General features: G+C 42.4%; 1 pseudogene; it reads right to left on the bottom strand.

The window, feature by feature from the left end:
- Window positions 1–19,606: 19,606 nt before the first annotated feature.
- Window positions 19,607–20,677, bottom strand: LOC101553127 (endophilin-B1-like; annotated as a pseudogene).
- Between the last annotated feature and the right edge of the window lie 6,288 nt (window positions 20,678–26,965).

Genomic DNA, 26,965 nt, shown 5'->3' with positions numbered 1-26,965 from the left:
ATTTTTCTTATAATTTTCTATAAGTCCCTTGTATATCTTTGATATTAACCCCTTATCAGATGGGTATTTGGTGAGTAAACTTTTCCATTCTGGAGGCTGTCTTTGTATCTGGGTCACTGTTACTTTTGATGTGAAGTAACTTCTTAAGTTTCATTTGTTTATATTTGCTTCCACGTATTTGGTCAGTGGTGTTTAATCTTTGAAGATGCCTTTAGCTTCAATGTCACAGAGGGTAAAATGGGCCTATGTTTTTTTTCCGTATACCTATGTATTCAGGCTGATTTTGATGTCTTTAATCCATTTTGATCTGACTTTTGTGAATGGCTTTAGAAAGAGGTGAGTTTATTTAATTGCATGTAGGTGTCCAGTTTTCTAAGCACCACTTGTTGAAGATTTTTTTGTTCCACTTCATATTTCTTGCTCCCTTATCAAAAATTAAACAATAATATAATTAAAGGTCTGTTAGAGGATATTCTATTACACTGGTCTGCAGGTTTGTCTTTATTTCAATACCATGATGCTTTATCTTCTTTTTTCTAAGGACTGCTTTAAAGCAGTCATGGGAATTTGTTGTTCCATATGAATTTCAGGAATGTTTAACCAATTTCTTTGAAAAAATGTCATGGGTATTCTTATAGGGACCACATTGAATCTGCATAATGCTTTAGGGAGTATTGCCATTTTTACAACATTAATTCTCCTGATTCTTGAGTAGGGGATGCGCCTCCACTTTCTTGTGTTCTCTTTTATTTCTTGAAGTAGTGTTTTGTAGTGTTTTTTTTGTATACGTCCTTCACTTCTTTAGTTAAGCTGATTCTGTGGTACTTGATTTTCTGAGGTACAAATGTGAATGGGATTGTTTTTCTAATATCTCTTTCTTCTCTTTCATTATTTGTGTATAAGAACACCATGGACTTCTGGGTATTGATTTTGTAACTGCCACCCTACTATATAAATATATTATTTATAGGAGCTTTTTCATGGAGTCTTTAGGATTATCTAAGTATAATATCATGTCATCTGCAAATAGTGAGAGCTTTACTTCTTCCTTTCCTGTTTGGATGCCTTTGATATCTTCGTCTTGCTTAACTGCTAAGGCAAATACTTCCAGTACTGTATTGAATAGAAGTGGAGAGAGTGGGCAACCTTGTCTCATCCCTGACCTCAGAGGAAAGGTTTTTAGGTTTTCCCCATTGAGAATAATGCTTGCTGTGGACTTGTGGTAGATGGCTTTGACTATATTGAGGAAAGTTCCTTCAATGCCCATTTTGCCAAGAATTTTCATCATAAATGGGTGCTGGATCTTGTCAAATGTTTGCTCTGCATCTATTGATATGATCATGTGGTTTTTGTCTTTTCTTTTATTGACATGGTGTATTATGTTAATTGACCTGCAAGTGTTAAACCATCCTTACAACCTCAGAATGAATTCTACTTGGTCATGGTGTCTGATCTTTTTGATGAATCATGGTATTCTATTTGCTAGTATTTTTTAAGGAACTTTGCATCTGTATTCATTGGCGGATATCAACCTGTGATTTTCTCTTTTTGTGGTGTGTCTGTCTAATATGAGTATTAGGGTGATATTTGCCCATGGAAACTGTTTGGGAGGAAATTAACAGAAGCTTAAATTCATGTATATAACCAAAAGCCTTTTAGGGGGTTTGCTTTCTTCAATTTCCTGGGAAAGCTTGAAAGGTATTGGCAGTTGGTCCTCTTTAAATGTTTGAGGGAATTCAGTAGTGAATCCATCTGGGCCTGGGATTTTGATTTTGGAAAGACTTTTGATCACCATTTCAATTTTCTGTATAGTGATAGGTCTGTTCAGAGTTCCAAATCTTCTTCATTCAGCCTTGTGAGGTTATAGGAATCCAGGAATTTATCCATTTCTTCAAGGTTCTCTTGTTTTGTGCTGTAAAGATTTTCAGAGAAATCTCTGATGATCTTAAGGATTTTTGCAATTTCTGTTGTGATGTCCCTCTTTTCATTTCTCATGCAGTTTGTTAGGTTTCTCTTTCTCTGTTTCTTTGTGGGTGGTCTATCATATTGATTATTTTCTCAGAGAATCAGCTCTTGGTTTTGTTGATCCTTTGGTATATATTTTTTTTTATTCCAACTCATTGATTTATGCTCTAAATTTTATTATTTCCATCCTTCTGCCTGGTTTGGGTTCCTGTTGTTGGTCATTCTCAAGATCTTAAACTAAGGTTAAGTTATTTATGTGGGCCCTTTTATCCTTCCTTATGAATTCTTGCAAAGCTATAAACTTTCCTCTTAACACTGCTTTTGATGTGTTCCACAAGTTCTGATAACCAAAATTATTTTTGTTATGAGATGAGGAGTAAATCCAATTTTATTTTCTACACAGCTATCTGAGATCATCTCACTTAATAAACTGTCTTGCTCCTTCAGGACATGCTATGGCTCATGTCTGAGAACTGTTCCTGGGCTTCCTTCTGCTGTGTTGTCAATTATTCAATCCTATACTAATACCTTAACAATTCTTGTTACTGAAGTTTATCAACATCTGGCATAGTAGCCTTTCCAACCTTTCATTTACTTCACCAGGAGTGTCATCCAATTTTTCTATAAATATCCATTATGTTTTAGAAGCCTAAATTCATGTATACATTCAAAAGCCTTTTAGGGGGTTTACTTCTAATTGCTTTTAAAGGTAATTGACATCTTTGTGCTGTTGAGTCATTCTGCTAATCTGAGCTATAAACTATTCGTCTTTTTGATGTTTTTAAAAGATTATACTCTTGAGGAAATGGGTGGAATTACTCAAGTTTAGGCTTCTGTCTAGAAATGAAAGTTCTTTGAAAATAGTTGTTTGGAGAATTAAACTCACCATCTAAGCTAAAGAAAGCAAAGTGTTGGATGAATTCGGGGTGGGAACTGGACAATAAATCAATTGTTAGTTTTTATTTGCTGCTCTGTGAGTATTATGTGTGCAGTACCCCAATCTACTCCTTAAAAATCTCCTATCAAGTCAATTTTTCTTTGAAATCAAGATGTAAGTTAATCATTCAGAGCTCACAAAGATACAAGTCTTTCTAACAGAAAGCAAAAATTTCTCTATCCTGAGAAGTCCACTATACAAATTATAAATCTTTTGCTTGAAATTATTTAGATATCTGAGCTGACTAACTATCTTGCATGAATATTTGCACCAAATTTATGATTATATAAAATAAATTTTAGAATAATATCCTACTTTGGTTGATGAAAACTTAGAAATTTTCCAGAAATATCTGTCTACAGGCCATTTGGCAAAAGTAATATTTATTTTATTTTATTTTTTTTTTAATTTTTTTGTTTTTTTGTTTTTTTGTTTTTATTAATTTACCATCAATAACATGATTTACAAAGGCATTGGCAGAATATGCAGGAATGTTCCCTCTAAGTGGTATTCTATGGAGAACCCCGAAGTTCCAGACACAGCATCCGCTTGTGTTGTGGTCGAGGAACCCACTAGGGCTTGGGGGTGGGACTGAGTGGGGATGGGGGTGAGGGAGTGTGGGGAGGGATAACTAAGAATTTCTCTCGAAAAGGAGCTTGACGGAATTGACAGGGTCCTCCGCATACTGTGATATTGTGGCTAACGGGTCCTGCTGCCGGGGGTCTCTTCAGCACCACAGGGAAGAAGGGAAGACATATTAAGGGCATTACACGTTCGAAGGGTTACATTAGGGTTTTGTAGCATGAGCTCATAGTATTTCCTAAGCCTCTTGGCATTCAGCCAACGAGGCGCCTCTCGCTCTAAAAGGTCGGTGAGCTGATGGGGAGAGAAGACCTCCAAGGGTTGCCGCCAACTCAGTTTAGATGCCATTTTTATCAAGACTGCGGTGGCCGCCAGGGGCCTCAGATGTTCTGGCCAGTGCTGGGCCACCGGATCTAACTGCTGTGACAAATACCCCACGCGGTGTCTGACAGGCCCTACAGGCTGGGTGAGCACTCCCAGGGCTACTCCCTGTGCCTCAGTTGTGAACAAATGAAATGGTTTGTCCATTCTGGGGAGGTCTAGGGCTGGTGCCCTCAAGATCTCCTGTTTCAGCTGCTCAAAGGCATTATCTTGGTCTGGGCCCCAGTAAATGATGGATCTTTCCACACCCCTTAAAGCTTCATAGAGTGGTTTAGCTTTGAGCTGGTAGCCCACTATCCACTGTCTGCAAAAATTCATCTTGCCCAGAATGGCACGCAACTCACTCTTCGTGGTGGGCCGGGGCAGGCAACTGATGCCATGGACCCTCTCAGCAGAGAGACCGACTTGTCCTGGGGTCAAGACGAGGCCCATATACCGGACACTCTGAGTGACAAGTTGGACTCTGCTTCTGGAGGCCTTGTAACCCTGTTGGGCAAAGAAGTTCAGAGCCTGGACCGCATGCAGGGCCGCCAACTCCCGAGTAGGAGAGCAGACGAGGATATCATTGAAGTACTGAAGGACCCTTCCCTGGTCCAAGCGCAAGTTTCTCAGGTCCCTAGCTAGGGCCTCTGCCATGTAGCGGGAGGTATCTCTAAATCCCTGGGGCATCACTGTCCAGGTCAGTTGCCGGGGTCTCCCCTGTGCACCTGCCCACTCAAAAGCAAAGAGGTATTGTGAAGCTTCATGCAACGGGACACAGAAGGAAACATTGAACACCGTAAACCAGCAGGAATCGGGGGGAATCTGACCCAGAATGTCACGTGGATTAGGTTCTCCTGGGCCTCTGGAAGGCAGAGCCTGATTAACTGCTCTCAGATCCAGGACCAGGCGGTATTCTCCATCTTCCTCTTGCAAGGGAACAATGGAGCTGTTACAAGGAGATCTGCAGGGTTTAAGTAAGCCACATTTTAAGAATCTGTCAATGAGGGGTTGAAGTCCAGCTTTTGCTTCTGGTGCTAGTGGTTTCTGTTTCTGGTACAGGCAGGCGCAGGAGTGCAGCTCGATGCTGACGGGGGTGGCTGAGCTGGGCCGTCCCGGGACATCATCTTCCCAGAGCCGCCGATCAACGCGGGCAGCTACTAAGGCCTCAGGGTCTGTTTCTTCTCTTTCATTTTCTGAGACAAAACTGCCACGACCAATGTCATTCTAACCCTGTCCTTTGTTATTTTGATCGACCCAGGCATTGTTACATCTATTCTGGGCCCAGGGTCCTTGTGTCCCGGGCTCCCACAGAAGACGGTGGGAACCATGACCTGCAGTGCTTCCATTGTCCTGGCTTCCACACTGGTGGCAGGTTCTAGACACGGGTTAGGAGGATGGTAGCCTGGAGGGGATGGCAAAGCTTGACTCCCAGCTTAAAGCAATGTCCTTCGCTCCTTCACTGTTGGTGGGAATGCCGACTAGTCCAGTCTTCCGTGTTCGGTGCTGTTCCGTGCTCTGGAACCGCCGTGTGTGGCTGTTGGTCAAGGGCAGGCGACTGAAGGAAGAAGGCCAAACTGGTTGCTCGATCAGTTTATTTCGTTTTCTCTCTCTCTCTGCTTCTCTCCTGGTTCTGGATCTCTCTCTGGATCTTCTTCTCTCTTTTCTTCTGTCTCGGCAAAAGTAATATTTATACATCTTATTTATGTCAAGAGAGGTTGGTGAACTTACTGTGATAAATGAAACTGCAGCCAGCAATTCTGTTAGTCCTTAGGAGGCCTTTGAGGAAGTGTAGTTGCTGCAATGCTTTTAGAAAGGGCATTAGTTTTTCTGAATCTCTATCGTCATATCTTTCTTCTATAATCGAGGGCGCACTTTATTACTGGCAGAAACAAATTGTATTATATACCCGCTCTGTTTTTGCAGTCTTATATTTTAAGTCCATTTAATAACATGCTATGATTATGTATGTGAACTTCTAAGTGGGAACAGAAGAGGTTTAATTCTATTAAATTTCCCTGGAGAAGGGAAGTCTGATTCAGTTCAAACAGAGGAGTCTTCTTGTTAGAAAACTGAAGGGCTTGGAACATTATTTTGTAGAACTGTTGACTCTGACTTGATGAGATTTTTATTTTATATATCCAATGTCAGCAGCTCATGCTGCACTAACTTAAGAAGCAATAATACAAAGAACTTTCCTTCCCTCTAAACATGTAAAAGAACCAGATTTTCCTGCTGCATTCCTAAAAAAGTATAGTCTCAGAACTGATTAAATTTAGCTTTTATTTTGTTTCTTGTTTTCCACAAATCAATTTTTTCTTCTGATTCAGAAAATCTATCAACCACAGATAGACTTTTTTTCAATCAAGGTTTTTAATTGAGATATCATGTTATGTAATATAGTAGTATAGCAGAGTGCCCACTCACTACCACCAGCAACCAAACTCATGTCTCCTGCATTTAAGTCATGCACTTACAATTGAGAACACCCTTCATTTCCTGTTTTGTTTCTTTATATTCTTCACATGAGCAAGATCATCTGGCACTTTTTTTTTTTTTTAATTAGTGAGTCACTGTGAGGATACAGTTACAGATTTACACTTTTTAGTGCTTGTGTTTCCCACATACAGTGTTCATGAGCCCATCCCTCCACCAGTGCCCATTCTCCACCACCAATGAACGCAGAATCTCTCCCACCCCCCAAACCCATCCCCCCACCCCACCCCGCCTCTGTGGCAGGGCATTCCATTTTGGCACTTGTAATTTTTTCCCGATTCACTTTGACACAACTATTTGAAAAAGGCTTTGTTTGGTTTCATATCATTTCTGCAGATTAACAACAGACAAATGTTATGCAGGAGTTGGTGAAGGCTCTCATTTAACTCTACAGTTACCATGATTGTGCTACTCTTTTGGAGTGAGACATGTGGGGACAGGAGGGTGTCTAATACTTCTTCATTCTTTGGTCACACTAAGCCTGGACTTTACATGTCTGCTTTATATTTTCTCTACAGATGTGTTCTCTACTATGCAGGGGACTTCCTCAAAGCCCATGACCAAGATGAATAGCATGAATTAGCTGCATGGCAAACGGGACCTATTTCCTCTTTCCATCCTGTCAGGCTGACATTTATTCCACGTTCCCAGATGCTGGGCTGGAGCCACTAGCCTACCTCTGATCCAACTATCAGTAGCCAAGGAATGGGTGTCTTAGGAAATTAGATAATCTCTTTCCATCTAGATTTCCAAAAAGGAGGGCAGTGATTTTAGAAATGAATATTTGGAGGTAGAATAATTTCATCAAGTATGTTTATATTTTTAAAATTTTTCTAAATTATTAAAAATTATTATTTGGGTCACTGTTACTATTGGGGTACTATGTTTGATATCAGTCTTTATATTAATGATTATACCACACCCCCACCTAGTGCCCAAAACCCTCCACTACTTCATCTAGGTCCCTTCAAGTCTATTCTCCCTTTACCCCACTTTGTTATTCTCTGATCTTTTGGCAAAATTTAAAAGTTTATTTTCACTGCCCATTGTTTATTCCCTTACTTTGTCTCTTTTATATTCAGCCAATGTGTGATATTAATGTGGTACTTGTCCTTCTTGCTCTGATTCACTCTGATACTTGCCAGTTATATTCAAGCTGCAGGAAACTGTAATAACTAATCTTTCCTCAAAGCTGAGTAAATATACATCAAATTTCTTTACCTCTTTGTTATTGGGCAATTGGGTTTTTTCCAGCTCTTTGCAATTGTAAATTATGATGTAATTAGCATAGGAGTGCATATATCCTTGTAAAATAATTTTTTAGTATTCCTAGGGTAGATGCTTAGAAGGGGAACCAATGGGTCACATGGAAGTTCTATTTCTAATTTTTTGCAGTTTCGCATCGTTTTCTTTAAAGTTTGAATGGGACAATAGTCCTCCCAGCAGTGAATGAGGGTTTCTTTTCCACTGCATCCCTGTAGGATAACATAGCCTCAATAGTTTAGGTTTATTGGATTACTCCCATCACAGTGCTCCCACTCCTCTGTGTTTATTTGTAACTTCTTACTTTGTGTGCTGTTGACTTGTAAATATTGTTTTCCTCTTCTCTTTGAGTCCTTTGCATAGTCCATTCAGAGCCATGTTCTTTTGTATGGGCACAGGAAGACTGTAGCAAATGCTATGCTTTTGTAACCTGGGAGTCATTTGACTCTACATGTTATTTTACTCCTGGGCATCTGTTCTCTCTCTGACCTAAGCCTCAGCTGCCCTTACTTACTAGCACCCCCAAAACAGGGTCTCGACGAGGGACGAGACAGACCCAGGCAAGCGGTGAGTTATGTGCTACCCTGGCATTGAGATGGGCCTGGCCAAAGTGCCTAATGCTTAAATATAAGTTAAAAGCATGGTCATGGACAAATGCTGTCATGATCCAAAAAATAATAACTAGATTCAGACCCAGCTAGGGTTAGGAATGATTCATCTGGCCTGAGCACTGTAGTCTGAGTCTGTGGCAAGATGTTGCCAGGAAAGCTGCCCTGCAAGCCTGACTGTATTTCTTACTGTGTCCATACAAAAATAACTAGTATGGAGATGTTGATGGAGTTTTTGGACTGAGGAAAAGAGAAAAACACTTTAAGAGGTATTTTGCCTGCTGGCAGTCAAAGCTGGAAGAGCTTTGGAATGTCCCTAGGTGTATTTTCTTTGAACCTGGTGGACCCTCAGGAAGGGCTTTTTTATATTGATTTTGCTACCAGACTGTGTGTAGTCTAGAGGGCAAGGTGGAGATAGACAAGTAGGGGGAGAGATTAGTGAAGAAGAAGGAGAATCCTGAGAGTAAAGGAGCTAGGAAGAAGAGTGTATGAATGAGAGACGAAAGAAAAGATTGAATAAACTGTAACTAATCAGCAACCAGCTTGGTCCTCGTTCTTCCTTCGCCTGTCCTTGGCCAATAGCCATCCTGACCCATCCCATACACAGCGGCTCGAGAGCACTGAACGCTGGCGGTGAGACAGAGCCGCCTGGAGAGCCCTCAAGCACACACCCTTTGGCGAGTGAAGTTTTCTACACATACCCACCAACAGAGGCTGTTTCCATTATCCTTGATGCAGTCCATTATCACTATTGGGATGCTATTGCATTGCCATTTTGATTTTAATTTTCCTGTTAATGATTATTAATGCTTTTTTTCATATTTCTGTTAGTTAAAGTTTTGTCATCTAGGATGAAGGATCAGTTTATCTCTTTTTCACTTTTTTTTGCAGGGGGTATTTATTTATTTTTGTTGTTATTAAGCTTTTGTCTTGCATTCAGCTGACCAGGGTTCGATTTTTTCATCCCTCCTGGAGAGCCTGGCAAGCTAAGAGAGTATCCTGCCTGCATGGCAGAGCCTGGCAAGCTACCTGTGGTGTATTTGATATGCTAAAAACAGTAATAACATGTCTTACAATAGAGATGTCACTGGTGCCCGCTTGAGCAAATCTATGAACAAGGAGGAGATGACAGTGCTACAGTCTCCAGTTGTTGAGCTTTGCGAAGTTTTATAAAATAGATTTTGAGCATTAGACTTTTATTCAAAGTAAGATGTGCTAACATTATATTGTCACCTATTCAGTAGGGTGTCTTTTTAATTATAAGCCTCTATCTTTACCAGCACAAACTTTAGTCTGATACTGTTTCTTCTGTTTATTTCTATTTTGTTTTCTTTGTCATGAGGTATGTTCATATCATTGAAGATTTGTTGAGGTCAATACCATGGAGAGTTCTGCCATGTTTTCCTCTGTGGAGTAGGCTGATGGGCCCTGGAGCAGGAAAAACCTGACCTTGCTAAGTGTCCCTGAAGTAAAACCTCACAAGAGGTAGTAACTGGGCAGAAATAGCAAAACAGGGTGTCTGCTTCTTGTGTCCGGCCTTGATCTTCACTCGAAACCCTAGTCACGTATGCCTGAAGTGCAGAAACCATCTCCTACCTTTAAGAAAGTCATTCTAACCCCAGTATATAGTCTGAAAGGGATTGGACCCGGGACAGAGCAGAAAAGGAAAAGGTGATAGCCAATCGTATTAAGTTCTGCATGATTGGACCTTCTTAAACCCTATACCCTCTTTGGGAGAGTGTGTGTTTGGCAATAAAGTGAGCTGTGATAACTTCTCCTGGAGAGGTTTCTCCGCGCACTATCCTCCTTCGCCCCACTGCCAGGCTCCTGCCAGGAGCCGGTGTGTAATGTGTCTGGGCAGGCTGGGGATGACTCTTCCCCAACATTCCTCAATGTTTAATGGATACCATTTTTGATATCGAGGTTTTTAATCCATTTAACTTAATGTCAGTGTGTGGTGTGAGATAGGAATCTACTTTTTTCTCCTGAGAAGCTAATCAGTTTCTGTTGAACAAACTTTCCTTGCTCTAAATTATGCACCTAGCCATTTTATCTTAGATTCAAGGAGTTACTTCTTGGCTCCCAATTTTATTCCAATGCTCTGAGAATCTGTCTTTACTCAATTGCAGTTTTTTTTTTTTATCACTATAGCTTTTTAAATTAAACTAATTCTTTTTTTGGGGGGGGGGGTTGATTACACCTGATTACACTAATGGCTGACTCCTGGTCCGTGCCCAGGGATTACTCCTTGAGGGTGCTCATGGACATATTGGATGCCTGGGACTGAACTCAGGTACACGGTGTACAAAGCAAGCACCCTAACATCTGCATTATCTTTCTGGCCCAGAGTTACTGCATATTTGCAGTACACATTAAAATCAGGACATGTAATGACTCTCCCATCAATCACCTTGTTATTTTTTGGGGGTGTTGTTCCTTTGGATCTTTGGTTCCATGTGAATTTTAGAAATATTTATTTTATGTCCATAAGAATTTTGATAGGCAATACTTAAATATATAAATTGTTTTGAGTATTACTTTTACTTTTATATTGATTGGTTCAATTCACAAACAAGGAATATATTTGAATTTCCTTGTGTCTTATTTTAGTTTTTTGAATCATCATTTATAACTTTCACTGAACAAATTTTTTTCACCCTCTTTGTTAATTCCTAGATACTTGACTTATTTTGACATAATTATTCTGTTGAATTTGATTTATCAGATTTCATGAGGATCTTTGCACCTATTCTGTAGGATATCATTGGTTTGTCCTTTCTCCCTTGCCACAAAGAGTTTAGTTTTATCTGGTAATAATCTCTAAATATTTTAAGACAACATTGGTATGTCCTGTTCCCCTTGCCACAGGAAGCTAGGTTTATCACAGTGCTTCTGAGGCACTTCCATTCCTCTGTGTTTATCTTTAAACTCCTCCCCATGCTCTCTTCTCCAACTGGTCTATCACCTTTTACCCTAGTCAGACTCTGTTAACTTGTAAGGTAAAATTCCTCAGAAATCTATGATTTTATATGTATGAGTGAAATATTGTCTTTCTCCTCTCCTTATGTCCTTTGAATAGTTTAGTTTAAAGCAATGAACTTTTTGTATGGACAAAGGAAGAGAGTCAATATTACTTAATTGGCTTTGAATATTATTCATTCCCAGGCATCTGCTTTCTCGACTTAAGCCTCAGTTGCCCTTAGTTCCTAGCACCCCAAAAGCAAGGTCCCGACAAGGGACTGAAGGAACCCAGGGCAAGCTGTGAACTACCCTGGCATCGATATGGGCCAGGCCAAAGTGTCACAATTCTTAAGTTAAGAGCTTGATTGTGAACAAATGCTGTCATGATCCAAAAACAATGACGAGACTAGGACCCTGCTAGGGATAGGAAAGACTACTCTGGCCTGAGCACTGTAGTCTGAGATCGAGATGGCCCCAGGAGAGCAATTCTATAAGCTTAATGTATCTCTTAATATGTCCATAAAAATGATCAATATTATGAATGCTTATATATTAGTTGGACAAGGAGAGGAGAAACACACCCATGGGATTCTGTTCTTGGGTAGGTCATCCTGCTGAAAGAGAATCTGTCCTAGAAGCAGCATTCCCTGAGGGAAAGAACTTTACCCCTATTGATTTTGACCACACCTATGTGTAAGCCCCAACCCCTCGTGCTTGGGTATTTAACTAGGCTGTAAGAGTGGGCTGGAGGGGGCCGGAGCGATAGCACAGCAGGTAGGGCGTCTGCCTTGCACGCGGCCGACCCGGGTTCGATCCCCGGCATCCCATATGGTCCCCCAAGCACTGCCAGGAGTAATTCCTGAGTGCAAAGCCAGGAGTAACCCCTGAGCATCGCTGGGTGTGACCCAAAAAGCAAAAAAAAACAAAAAAAAAACAAAAAAGAGTGGGCTGGAGGGGGGGGCGAGTGCCAGAGCCAGATCTGGAGAAGCTAGATCGAGATCCAGATCCAGAGGAGAAGGAGAATGAAGTAGCATGGGGGAGGAAAAAACAGGAGTAGAATCTGAGGAGAATGGAGATGAGAATGGAATAAACTGCAACTGAGACCAACCTGCCTGGCCCTTGTTCCTTTCTTCTCCTGCCTCATCACTGCCATCAACTTTCCTGGGGTGGGGGAAGTGGCTTGCATTTCTCTCCCCGCCCCGAGCAGAGCCTTGACAGTTGTAGACCTCTGGAATCCAACCACGCCATGCTCAGGGTCCATCTAGATAGCCAGAATAATTACCAATTTCTAGACCTTAAACTTAATTCCAGTTACAAGTCTCTTTTGCCATCTGAGATTAAAAATAAAATTTAATAAGGAATAAGTCATACACATCCATGGGCAGGGATATAATTTAGTGGCAGAACACTTGCCTTGCATGTGTGAGGCCCTAAGTTACATTGCTGGAAACACACACGCACACACACACACACAAATGAAACTAATGATGCAGAAGCAGTGGCGGCAGGTCTCTGTTGGTGAATAATAAAGGTGCTCAGACTCAGAGTTAGAAAGTAGAAAAGTTTATTGGAAAGTAGAAAAGAAAAGGAAAGGAGCTCACCAGGTGGTGGGAGAGGGAACTTAGTACAGGACTAAGTTAAAAGGGGGGATTGTGTAAGGCTTTTTAAAGAAATTAAGTCAATCTAATTTCTTATTAATTGACAAATTTTACAGAGGATGTAAGGAAGTTGCAGGTAAAGGCTCTTCCTATAGACCCTTTCAGGTGGAAATTGGGATCTTTACATTTTCTCTTAATTGACAAATGTTACAGATGGTGTCAGGAAGTCACTGGTTTGTCTCCCTAGTCACCTGCCTCTGGCATTGTGGGCTCCCTGTGGGCCTGATCTCCAGGGCAGGATTTGTGGCCCTGGGGAGTTCATGGGGGTGAAGTATGTGTTAGACCTACGGGGGAGAGATGAAGCATCTAGCAAGAGAAGACTGTGGCTTTCTCTCTCACCAGCAAGGGAAAATGAGGCTGCAATCCTTCACTAACATAGAGTGACATGAACAAACATTGACTTTGGTGGAAGGATACTGACACTTTGACAGTGAGTGTGCTGTGGAACAATAATATGTACATTCTTGTAAATAAATCTAATTCAAAAATTAACTAAGGGAAAAAGGAGACATCTTACATCACATTGGTGTCCCAAATAAAAATTTTACTGAAAGAGGAAGGAAGCCTCGGTTTCCCCTTACCAACAAGAGGGGATCCCACAGTTTCCCCTAGCCAGCAATTTCATTTCTTCCTATGGACCCACCACACCTCATCACCAAGGCCTATCTTTGACATCCCTGGCGTCCCCCAGGACCATATTCTGTCCCAGAACTAGGAGTCACAAGACTAAGATAATGAACAATACCCGAGGCAGATGACCAGAAATACAAACCAGCCCAACCACCCTGTAGATCCCCCATATTCTCTGTGATACTTCCTGATTGATGCAAAAGGCCTTTTAAAAGGCAGACACAAAGCTCTTACTTTAACTTGGTCCTATACTAAGTTATTCCCCACTTAGGGGACTTCTTTTCTCTTCTACTGTCCAATAAACTCTCTACCTTCTAACTCTGAGTCTGAGCATCTTTCTTACTCAATATTTTCATTCTTGAGAATACTGAAGTATCTGGAAACTGCGAAGAAACACAGAGACCCGCTGCTGCCACTTCTGTCGTGCCAGCATCCGAATAAAAACTGAATCTCCTGTGTATCTCCACAGAGGAAGTAATGGGAATACCCAGCTACTAGCTTAGAAGATTGCCCACGCTGGGATAAGGAGAGGCATGGCAGATCAGGAGTACAGACCTAAGGCAAGAGGACACAGCAGAAAAAGAGTAGAGCAGAGTCAGTGGTGACAGAAAGTTCCCTGGCAAAGGAAGCGATGGGATGAAAATATTCACCCAGCCTTTATAAAAATCTTCTCTCACAAAACAGAAATGGTTCCTAAGACCTAAGCTTCCAAAGGTAATTATACTGTTCAAGCCAGTCTGGGAAGGAACTGCCATGCCAAGCTGAGGGTGGAGAAGCAGTAGGAATATCTACCGGTTGGCACCAGGGATAAATAGTAAAAAATAATAATTAATCAAAATAAATCAAAATAAAAGCTGGCCCTTCCCCCATCCCATCTGCTTAATTATAGGTGTTCATCCAATTGTAAGTAAGTTTTATCCAAATATTAAGAAAACAAGTTCTAAATAGGTTCTTAGGTTCTGTTTACTCCTACCCAGGCCTCAGGGACTATAACAACTCAGTTATAGTGAGGCACAAGCCACTATAAACTCTGGAAGTCAGCTCTAATCTTTTCGTGTTAGGGAGTGACTACAAATTACCAAAAGCTGTTCAGAGCAACAGATGCAGCATCACAGCCTCTGTGGAATTGGCACTGTTAACCCTAGATCACTATACTAGTCCTGCATGAAAGTAGGTCTTTATCCCTAACCCTGATAGTACAGGAGATACAGTGAAAAACAACTAAGAAACTCAGTGAGTAAACCCAGGAAACTCAGTGAGTAAACCCAAGAGCACAACAGATCTTTAATTTCCATGATAAAAACTTCAAAGTAACAATGGTAAGGGTATTCAGTGAATAGAGAAAAACAACAGAAGAGACCTCTAACAAGAAAAGAGAAAGTATAAAAAAAACTTCAAAGCTAATATACATGCTAATCACAAGATAAATATACTTAGAAGAATAGAGGTGAATGGAACCTGACCTCTAAATAGGAGACAGATATTATAGTACAAAGGACAAACATAACAAAAAAAAAGGCCAAAACACTGAAAGCAAAAAAAGGCAAAAAAATGAAAAAGAGCTTTACAAATACCTGGAATCCATTAAAAAATGACAATAAATTGCTCAATTTCAACAATATCATTGATTATCAGTAGGCTAAAATCACCAATGAAAAGGCGCAGAGTGGAAATTAAATCCCACCTTCTGCAACATAAAAGAAATTTATCTGAACTGTCATGATAAATACAAAGGAAAAGATAAGAGGGAAATTGTATAAACTGTAGCCTACAAAAGACTGTATGGTGGCCATTCTGACATTAGATAAAATGGCATTGGAATTAAAAAGATCATAAAGGTTAGAGATGAATATTATATTATGATCAAGTGATCAAACAAATACATAAAACCATTAACATATTTGTATCTAATTAAGTAGCATCAAAATATGCAAGGAAAATACTTGTCGCGCGCGGCTTCGTCCAGCGAAGAAACACGCAACTCGGAGATCCTTTTGGCTGCGATTTATTCAGGAACTTTCTCATGTGTTGGAGAAGAAATCAGGAATAGGGACGAGGAGTAAGGAGGAAAGGGGGACGCATGAGGGAGAACCCACTAGCTAGGCGACCTCCCCCCTTATATACCTCTCGCTGCCTGCTTACGCCCACGTGTCTGCATCTGATAGGTTAGTTACAGCTTATGGGCATGGCAAGACATCCTGTTTCCTTATTAGGAGTTGTTTACGAAGCACGGTGCAATTAACAAGAAACAGGTGTTGTTTACGAAGCATGGCCCCGTGGAGGCTCTCCATAGTTCCCCCTTTTTGTTTTAGAACAACAAGTCTGTGTAGCGACCTCGGCCCCCTTGGCCTTACCCGTCATTGGGAGCCTTCTCGCTTGTAGGTCCCTGTCTTAGGTTGGTCCAAGGGTCAGGTGGGGTATAGTGCACCCTTTCAAACTCCTTAACTACAGGAGGTCCCCTGCAGTTAAGGGCTCTCAGCTGCACAATACCTTTGCTACGTCCAGCTAGACCTGATTGTTCTAAGCGAGATTATTGTTTCCAAGTTGCAAGCCAAAGCTGCGGGGATTGCTGTGCCTCCAGGGCCACGAATACCTGTAAATACCACGCCTTTGTAAATAGTTGTTCTTGCTGCATTTTGTATAGACACCAGGCAAAAAACCAAAGCAGCGAGAAGCAATAAGGATAGTACTACTCCCACCTCTACCCACTCTTTGATAAAATAGAGGGGACTTCTACTCTGGTCTTATTAAGGTGGGTAAGGAAGAGATTAAAGCAGGCCATGGTGTAGCAATGGCCCAAAAAACTGCTTCTTCAGCTCGTATCATCACAGGAACCAGGTTGAACAGGAGCACCAGTTTCCACCTCTTGATCTACTGGAGGCGCAGTCTTCCGTGTCAGACGTTCAGGAATCCACACTGGTTCTGCCCTGTCCTGTGGAAAAACAAACAGAACCCCTGGCCCAGGTTAACACGGGGTCCGGGCCATGCCATTCACCAGAAAGGATATCCTTCCATTTAACATATCCTTGGCACACAGGGATCTTTGAAGAGTGCCTATCTGCAGAGGAGGCGCCCTTATCATCAATGATCAAAAAATTTAGAGTAAAAAGTGCAATAGAGATTCTTTCTCGAGGGGGCCGTCCCAGGCCAACTCCCCCTTTTTGTTTTATTAGGCATGCTTTAAGGGTGGAATGGGCACGCTCAACGATGCCCTGTCCTTGTGGGTTATACGGGAGGCCATGAGATAAAGAGACTCCCATCTGGGCACAAAATGCGGTGAATTTACCAGAGGTGTATGCCGGACCATTATCTGTTTTCAGTTGGGCTGGGATGCCCCAGGCTGCCCATGCTTCAAGGCAATGAGAGATAACATTTGTGGACCGCTCTCCAGGAAGGGGAGTGGCATGAATGATACCGGAGCACGTGTCCACAGATACATGGAGATATTTGAGCCTGCCAAATTCCGAGAAATGTGTAACATCCATTTGCCAAATGCGTAAAGGCACAAGACCACGAGGGTTTATGCCCATGGAGGGGGCAGGAAGAAAAGGGACACAGTGTGGACAATGTAAAACAATTGCCCGAGCTTCGGCTCGAGGGATTTGAAATCTATGTTGAAGGGTCCGAGAAGAAACATGGAAACGGTCATGAAAATTTTTTGCTAATTGTAAAGGAGACTGAATAACAAAACAAGATGGTCTAGTGAGTGCATCAACACAAGCATTGCCTTCTGCTAAGGGACCCGGAAGGCCTGTGTGAGAGCGGATATGTGTGACAAAAAATGGTTTTTCACGGGTCCAAAGAATTTGCTGAAAAGCAGATAACAAGGAGGCTATCGAGCTGGAGGCCTTTATGAGTCCTGCCACCTCAAGTGAGCAAAGAGCATTTACAACGTATCGTGAATCAGAGATCAAATTGAAAGCAAAGGGGCAATGCTCAAACACTGTCAAGACAATGCGGAGTTCCACAACTTGAGGAGACGTAGTTGGAAATTGCATACGAATAGGATCTTGACCCTCTATCATATAAGCCCCCCAGCCTGTACTTGAACCATCAGTATAAATGTTTGGAACATCCCAGAGGGGTACATAAGAGGTGACTTTGGGGAAAATTACCGGATGGGTTTTAAAGAAGGTCATTAGTGGATGTTTGGGATAATGATTATCAATAACATTGGGAAAAGAAAATCGGAGAATCACCCAATCATCATGTAAGTTACACAAAGAAACTATTTGAGTGGAATTATAGGGGGTAATAAGAGTATCTGGAAGTTTTCCAAAGTATTGCAAGCAGTCCTGAATACCAATCGGTCACTATCATGTGTCGCAGCTTCCTCCTCAATAGGGGGGTCAGAATCCCCGTTAGCCCGTCCCTGCTGAAATTGACGTAGCGAGGGATAAAGAGACGGACGGGTCATGGATGGTCTCGGGGCCTTCCTCTCTTTTTTGGGGCGCGTCTCTCCATCAGCGGAGTTCCCCCAGAGTCCTCGCTTTCCACGTCCGAACCCTCCTCTAGCTCAGAGGCTATAATGCCATGACGGCTGCCTCTGTCCTTCTTTGTCTCTTCTAACACTACTTGTCCTGGTTGTACGGCCTTATCGCACTTCTGATCCTTAGAGTAAGCATAGAAAGCAAAAATGAAAAAACAAAGGGAAAGACAAACAAACATCCAACCAACAAACAAAACATACACATCCATGGATATTATTGTCCTGACTCACCACAGGAACTTGATCGTCACGACTTCTCGTGAACCTTAGTCCTGACTTACCACAGGAACCTCATCGTCACGACTTCTCGTGAACCTTAGTCCTGACTTACCATAGGAACTTGATCGTCACGATTTCTCGTGAACCTTAGTCCTGAATAAATCGCAGCACGGCTTCGTCCAGCGAAGAAACACGCAACTCGGAGATCCTTTTGGCTGCGATTTATTCAGGAACTTTCTCATGCGTTAGAGAAGAAATCAGGAACGGGGACGAGGAGTAAGGAGGAAAGGGGGACGCATGAGGGAGAACCCACTAGCTAGGTGACCTCCCCCCTTATATACCTCTCGCTGCCTGCTTACGCCCACGTGTCTGCATCTGATAGGTTAGTTACAGCTTATGGGCGTGGCAAGACATCCTGTTTCCTTATTAGGAGTTGTTTACGAAGCACGGTGCAATTAACAAGAAACAGGTGTTGTTTACGAAGCATGGCCCTGTGGAGGCTCTCCACAAATACTGACAGATTTTTTAAAAATATCAACAGTTATACTAGTAGAAAAATATTTTAATTACCCTCTTGTCATTGAGTAGATCAACTATTCAAATAGATCAAAATATCAATAAAGAGCAACAAACTTAAATAATAGAAGAGGTGAGTTTACTATATATGGGAGGCATGAGAAATACCTCAATTACTGGAGTGTATACTTGCATGTTGGAAGCTCGGGTTTGATCCCCAGCACTAATTGGCCCATTGAGCACTGGAGGAAACTACCCCAGAATACACACGGTACACATGGTACACATGTCAGGAGTAGCTCCTAGCACCAGGAGGTGAGGCCCAAACACCCCTGTATAAAGAAACAAAGAGGAATGTCTATCCCCATAAAGCCAATATACGTTCTTTTAGGTTTGATTTTGTTTGGAGAGCATTCCTGGCTGTACCAGGGTTTACTCTTAGCTCTTTGCTCAGGAAACACTCCTTGTCATATGCAGTGCCAGATATTGAACCAGGTTCAGGCACATGCAAGGCCAGTAGCTGAACTTCTCTGCCCCCAGTGCACATTATTTTTCTGTGCAGTTGGAACATTTTCCAGGCTCATGCTGGACCATATAATTTTTATCAAAAGTTAAAAATAAAATGTTAAGTATTTTTTCAGACAGTCAATGAATTTAAGGTAGAGATTAAAAACAGAAAGCTGAGTAAAACAGACACTTGGAAATGAAAACAACACTCTTCTGAATAACGATTAGAATACAGAAGACAGCAAAGAATAAGTTAAAGATTTCTAGAAACAAGCAGGAAGACAAAAGATACTAGAATAAATGGCACACGGCAAAGCTTTTTTTTTCTTTTTTAGTTATAAAGCTGTTTTATTCAGTTAATTATATTTATATATATATGACATCATCATGGGTAATCTCTCAATGGCCAGCCTATTTAATTGAGCAGTTCTAAGTAAGTAATTGGCACTCTGCCCTCTGAGTTCCTCTTTCTCCCATGAGCCAGTCTGAATCCATGCCAGCACAACTGAAGACAGTGATCACCTCCTCAGACAGAAGTGACACCTCACTACTGTTTGCAGCATCATAATCCTAGGAAACCCTGGCCTTCCTGCAGCCACGCTCTCCTTAAGGTTCGTGATATTGGAAGAAGATGCCATTGCTAAACCACTTGTTGAAGTCAAGGCAGAAGAACTAGTCTCACTTGATGCAGAAGACGGTATAATGGCTGTTGACGCCTGATTGTTGTTACGATGGTAATTGGATGGGAAACTTCCTGGCTGTCTCTGGAGGTCTGACGTACTGTAGCACTGTGCAGAGCAAGTCATCTGGGCTTCTACAAAGTCAGACAGACAAGGGCGTGTGTTGCTGATTCCTTCTCCAGAAGTCTAGGAATCTTTGCTTGACAATCAAATTCTCTTTGAGTTACCTTAATTCCTGTTCAAATGCAATTCTAACTTCTGCAGCTTTGGCCTTCTTAAGTCTGGTTCTTGCAGTATCCAAATCTAATCTCTAATTTTGCATTAGTTTCCCCTCTTTAGCTATTGTTTTATAATCTCCTTCTATAAAGTTTCTTAAAGGAGTGAGAAAATTTAAGGCTGATGTTTGAATCAGGTCTCTGTCTGCTGTTCCAATTCGCTTTTGTGTTTCTCTGCACTTACTAAGAGCATCACCATAAGCTACTCCTGAGCCAGATTCAGTCCCTGTATCAATCATATACTGTCCCAAAAATTCTGGGTTACTTATACGACATAGAGTTTTTCTGTCCAGTTTCTCAGAAGCAAATTCTTCTATTTGGGTTTGGCTGTAATAAGACTTCAGTTTGCTTCATTACTTTTTCTGTCCATATTTTGGTACATTCAGCTTTGTTAAAGAGGTTCTCTAAGTGAGCACCCAATTCTGTCTTCGCAGCCTGGCCACATTCTTCTGTGAACTGCACGGCACGACCCAGGAAGGTTCTGGCGTTGGCCGCTGCCAGTTTCTTCACATTACAGGCCATGATGTTCATCCCGGGCAGGGCGGCCGCTGACCTCGCGGAAAGCAGAGCACTGTGGCGGGGCTGGGGTGCGCACCATGTGCTCAGTGCTGGGTGTGGGGTGCTGGGAGGAGGTGTCAGGCCCGCCGCGCACAGCAAAGCTGTTTCACGGGAGAAACTCATGGCAATATGGCAATCATCAGAAAACAATAAAATGGTCAACTAAGTTAACCTAGCCTTACATCTCAAGAAACCAAGAACACAAAGGAGGCCAAATACTTTGAAGAGAGGAAATATTTTAATACTAGAGCATAAATAAATGATATAAAAACCAACAAAATTATTCAAAAGATCAATATAGCCAACAGATGCTTTTTAGAAAGCATGAAAGCAGACAATCCGTGGACAAAGGCAGAGAAGATAGAAACTGGTCCAGAGAGACAGGAAAGGAGTTAAGGCTGTTCACTGTCATGCAGCTGATTCTCATTTCACCCTGGCAGTGCAGAAGACATGCTGAGCACTTCCAGGAGCATCCCCTGAAAACACTATCTGGAATAGCCTCTGAGCTATTCCAGCTCAGGTTTAGCACCTGAAAAAAGGTCCAAATAAAACTCAGAGAAAACTTAACAAATCAGCTTTTAAAAATAAAGGGGAAGATGTTACAGAAATGCATAAGACCATATAACTTTCCATTGAACAATTTATAAAAATTAGAGAACCTAGAAAAAATGAATTAATTTTTAAAATTCTGCTACTTCATAAAACTGAATCGAGGAAAGGTGAAAAATAACAAACAGACCAATTACTAGCCTGGAGATAGAAACAGTAATCAAGTTTCCCCAAAACAAAGGTGCAGGTTCAGATAAGTCCACTAGTGAATTCTTCCAAACCTTTAAAGAGCACCTAATTCCTATACTTCTCAAACTCTTACAGAAAGTTTAAATAACTAGGATTCTTATGAATAGTTTCTATTAAACTTATATTACACCAATTCAAAAATACATGACTAAAAATTAAAATTTCAGACCAATCAATATTTCTGATGGAATAGTGTGTAAACACAAAAAAGGGGGCACAGGTCACAGGGCAGCAGCGCATTATCTCTTCCGCCGCCACTCACGGGATTACACAACGCTAGGGGCAGTCTCTGGGTGTGACTGCCTAGCTACTGGAAAATGGGGGATCTGAGTGGAAGAGGCCCAGTCCCGATTCGAGCAGCCTTGATGATCTTGACCCTGGACCTGGATACCACACACCTGAATTCCTCTGACAGCTCCCCCAAGCGTGAGGCTGCCCCCGGCACCATGTAATCCCATCAACAGCCAACATCCAGAGACTATAAAACCAAGCTCCGAGAAGAGAGTGATGCAGTCTCTTGTCCTGAGCCTGGCTGTCTTCACCAGGGCCCCTCAGAAGGGACATTTCCCTCCCCACCCCGAGCAGAGCCTCGACAGTTGAAGACCTCTGGAACCCAGCCATGGCCATGCTCAGGGCCACTCTCCACGTGTCCAGATGAGCCTCAAGCATGTGGAAGCTGGTGGAGGAACCCGGGTGTGCGGGATCCAGGGCCGAGATCGCCAAGGCTGCTCGGATCGGGACTGGGCCTCTTCCACTCAGATCCCCCATTTTCTAGTAGCTGGGAAGTCACATCCAGAGACTGCCCCTGGTGCCGTGTAATCCCATCAATGGCCAACATCCAGAGACTATAAAACCAAGATTCTGGAAGCACAGAGGCGCAATGTGGCCGTGTGACATCTAATAGCCTAGTTCTCCCTCTTGGAGAACCTGACAAGCTACCATGGCATATTCAGATCCCAAATACAGTAACAGATACATACATACCTCTTGGAGATCCTGGCAAGCTACCGAGAGTATTCTGCCTGCACAGAGAGCCTGACAAGCTACCCATGGCGTATTCAATATGCCAAAAACAGTACCGATAGATCTCATTCCCCTGACCTTGAAAGAGCCTCCAATTGCTGGGAAAGACAAGTAAGGAGAGTTTGCTAAAATCTCAGGCTGAGTGTAATAGAGATGTTATTTGTGTCCGCTTGAGTAAATCGATGAACAACGGGATAACAATGATACAGTGATACAGTGATCTAGATGGACATAATAAAATCACAAGTTCTCCACAGGATGTAGAGAAAAAGATGAGTCAGAAAAGACAATGTAGGGGGCTGGAGCGATAGCACAGCGGGTAGGGTGTTTGCCTTGCACACAGCCAACCTGGGTTCGATTCCCAGCATCCCATATGGTCCCCTGAGCACCTTCAGGAGTAATTCCTGAGTGCAGAGCCAGAGGTAAGCCCTGAGCATCGCCAGGTGTGACCCAAAAAGAAAAAAAAGAAAGAAAAGAAAAGAAAATGTAATAACTTAAGTAGAGGTTGAAATTGAACCAGTGGGGCAAGGAATGCAAAAGCCCTCTAGAAACCAGATTATTATATCACTGTCATCCCATTGTTCATTGATTTGCTTAAGCAGGCACCAGTAATGTCCCCATTCATCCCAGTCATGTGCTAGTGTAGCCCAATGGCATATTGGGGGCTCTTTCAGGATCAGGTGAATAAAGACTGTCATTGTTACTGTTTTCAATATATCAAGTACGCCATGTGAGGAATTGGCCCAGAACAGACCGTAGGAATTAGTTTAGCTTTCTCAAGATTCTTTTTACAGGAGCCCGCATTGCAGAATAACTTGTTTTTCTGCCACTGAGCAAGGAACTCAGATACAGGCACCCCAGATTGCAAGTCAGACCAGATAACCAGACGCCTCTCACAAGACTCATGTCACAAGACCCATGACTGCCCCCCAAACTGGGACATTCCTAAACATTGCCGCAAATTCTGATCTCTAAAACCATGGGCTAAGGAGTGATGTCCTTTTAAATGGATTGGTTAGGAAAGTATGTATTATTGCAAATCTATTGTCTATGAAATGCGTGGGCTCTGCTGTAATGGCCGGTGAAGGCCTATATAAGATCTCCTTTGGAGAAGCTCGGGGTCTTTGCCCAACCTGCTGGACCTGCGTGTCAGTACAGGTGGCTGGACCCTGCCTAGCCAGTCTTACAATAAACCCTGCTTGCTGTTTTCAGTCTCTGGAGTCTCTTTGTTGGTAAAGGGAGATCTCGATCCGCACCCTAACAGTCACAGGTAGTTTGCCAGGCTCTGTTGTGTGGGTGGGATAGTCTTGGTAGCTTGCTGGTCTGTCTGAGAGGAATGGAGTCTTTGGGACGGCCTATAATCACCTTTACAAGTGTTCCCAATCTACTGAATGTAAGCTTTTTGTCAACTGGCATGTTGTAATGATCTGCACACTGACACACACACACCTGCCTGCATCTCTGGGCAGCACCTGGGAAATCTGCAGCCTCAGGTTGGTCTCCTTGAGGTTGATGGAATGCGCCCGGAGGTTGTTGAGCAGCTGGCAGAGCAGGACCTTATTGCTGAGGGTCTGTGCCAGGTCGAACACCCGCGCTGAGTCCCAGGTCACTGGGTGGTTGACTGACAGCACCCCACAGTGGATGAGCCAGTGTGCACGCTGCCGCCAGGCTCTATGTCCTACAGCGCTGTTACTCGGCCCAACCGGGGCAGGCAGTGATGCTGCAGTTACCGCGGTTTCCATGCCCCGATGAAGCCATTCTGTCCAAATCTTGCAAAACTGCCAGAGATGTCCAGCAGGGATTGTGCATAGAGTTCCATGCCTGGTGTGCTGAGTCACATGCTGTCTAAGGCGAGATGGTGAGCTGGGTTCAGGAGAGTGCGAGGGGTTTGGGCAGCATCAGCACCCACCACCTTGCCTCCAATCTATAGCTGAGCCAGAGGTGGTTTGTAGGTGTGTCTCCCACATACTTAACTTTTGGCTATTTAATTTCTTAGTAAACTTAGACCCAATTTGTTGGGGTCTGGCCAAAGGTACAGCTGCAATTTTGGGTTATCTGGACATCTGAACTCCCCACCAGGCTGTTGATGCACTCACCCCACAGGTTCAGGTTGACCTGTTGGCGGCACCATATCCACTTAGAAACCAGAAGACAAAGGGAACAATTTTTTTCCCAGTGCTTCAGAAAGAATATAGGCCTGCTTGTATCTGAATGCTTGAACCTATGAGACCCATTTGAGATTCTTCACAATTATGCTTTTATTGTTGTTGTTATTGTTGTTATTGTTGTTATTAATATATTGTTGAGTGCTAATATATTACATATGTCATAGGGAATAATATAGGGTAGACTCTCTAGTAAGTAGCAAACTAGCTGCAGTAAATGATCTGACTACTATTTTATGGTTCATTAAAATTTTTCTACAGTAATTTATCCAAAGTATGTTTAATAGATAGATCGTGTTTAATAGATAGATGAAAAGTAGGTAGTTAGTTGAGTTATATTTCTACTTATAAATAATTCTGAATATGTGTGTCAGGATTGTATTTTGTTTTGAACAGTGTGTATGAAAATTTCTATGGATAATAATGAAGTAAACTGATCAGAAATCTGGTTTTCTTTTTGGTATAATTTCTGTTCTCCTCAATTTTTGGTACTCTACCTTTTCTTTGGGCCATACGTGAGATTTTGAATATTCTAAATGCTTTTTTATATTTCCTCATTTACGTTTTTTTGATGAAGCTACCTGAAGCCGATATATCTTAAATTCCATCTCTGGCACCTTTACTGCACCTGGGTCAGAAACATTCAGGTAACACTTGACTTTGTATAGATACCTGTGGAGAGCCTCCACAGGACCGTGCTTCGTAAACAACACCTGTCTTGTTAATTTCACCGTGCTTCGAAAATAACTAATAAGAAAACAGGATGTCCTGTCACGCCCACAAGGTGTAACTAGCCTATCAGCTGCAGACACTTGGGCGTAAACAAGAAGCGAGAGGTATATAAGGAGGGAAGCTGCCTAGCTAGTGGTTTTTCCCCTGGGTTCTCTCCTCGTTCCTCTTCCTTAGTCCATCCTTCGTTCGTCCTCTTTTCCGTTTGCATGAGAAGGTTTCTTAATAAATCTCTGCAAGAAGAATCTCCGGGTTGCGTGTTATTTTACAGATACCTAAACATCTCTAGTAGGAAATCGCTTGGAGCTGAGTATGTTCTAGAGCAGCAGGAAACTCAACTGGTACTCTAGTTTCTGTGTGAGGAGCTTGATGCTCAGCTGGAGGAGAGGAAGCTGTTATCTGGTGGGGATCGGGATAGCTGTCTGTCTGAGTGGGCATTTTCTGCAGGGGAAAGGAAGATTTGACTCCACCAAATCTCTGAAACTGAGAGTGATAGGGACCAGAATGTCATTTTATACACATTTCTTCCTCTAGTTCTAAAGAACACAGAGTAGCTCTTAAGTAATTGGGGTTTAAGGTTTCTGTTAAATCTCCACTGTCACTGTCACTGTCATCGCGTTGTTCGCATCAATTTGCTCAAGTGGGCACCAGTAAGGTCTCCATTGTGAGATTTGTTGTTACTGTTTTTAGCATATGGAATACGCCATGGGTAGCTTGCCAGGCTCTGCCATGCGGGCGGGATACTCTCGGTAGCTTGCTGGGATCTCTGAGAGGGACGAACGAATCAACCCAGGTTGGCTGCATGCAAGGTAAACACCCTACCAGCTGTGCTATCGTTCCAGCCCCTGTTAAATCTTATTGCTGAAAAATTCTGTTTTGCTTACTAGGATCAGAAAAGATCTTTTCAAACTTTATATTTATTACATGAACTTATTTTTCACCCTTATCCAAGAGAGTCAAATTGAAGAGGATGGAAAAATGGAAGTGTTTGAGATTTTTAAGTGACAAGGCATTCACTTTTTTTTCTTTTCTTTTTTTTTATTAGTGAATCACCGTGAGGTACTGTTACATACTTACAAACTTTTGACTTAGTGTGCCAGTCATACAATGACGGTTACTCATCCCTCCACCAGTGCCCATTCACCATCAACAATGATCTCAGTACCCCTCCTACCCACCCACCCCACCTCCCCACCCTGCCTCTGTGGCAGGGCATTCTTTTTTGTTCTCTCTCTCCTTTTGGGTATTGTGGTTTGCAATAGAAGTATTGGGTGGCCATTGTGTTCAGTATATAGTCAATTTTCGGCAGCTCCCAACCTGAGTGGGTCCTCCCACCACCCTTTGGTTGGTGTTCCCTTCTCTGTCTGAGCTGCCTTTTTCTCCAGCATGTGAGGTCAGCTATCAAGTGCTACGGCAAAGGCCAGGTCCTTATCTCTACTATTCTCGGGTGTTAGTCTCCAATTCTGTTACTTTTTATTCCACAGATGAGTGCAATCTTTCTATGTCTGTCCCTCTCTTTCTGACTCATTTCACTTAACATGATGCT

Source organism: Sorex araneus, chromosome 3, assembly GCF_027595985.1.
Source record: "Sorex araneus isolate mSorAra2 chromosome 3, mSorAra2.pri, whole genome shotgun sequence".
NCBI classification, from domain to species: Eukaryota; Metazoa; Chordata; class Mammalia; order Eulipotyphla; family Soricidae; genus Sorex; species Sorex araneus.
This window is presented reverse-complemented; position numbering and strand designations above follow the sequence as displayed.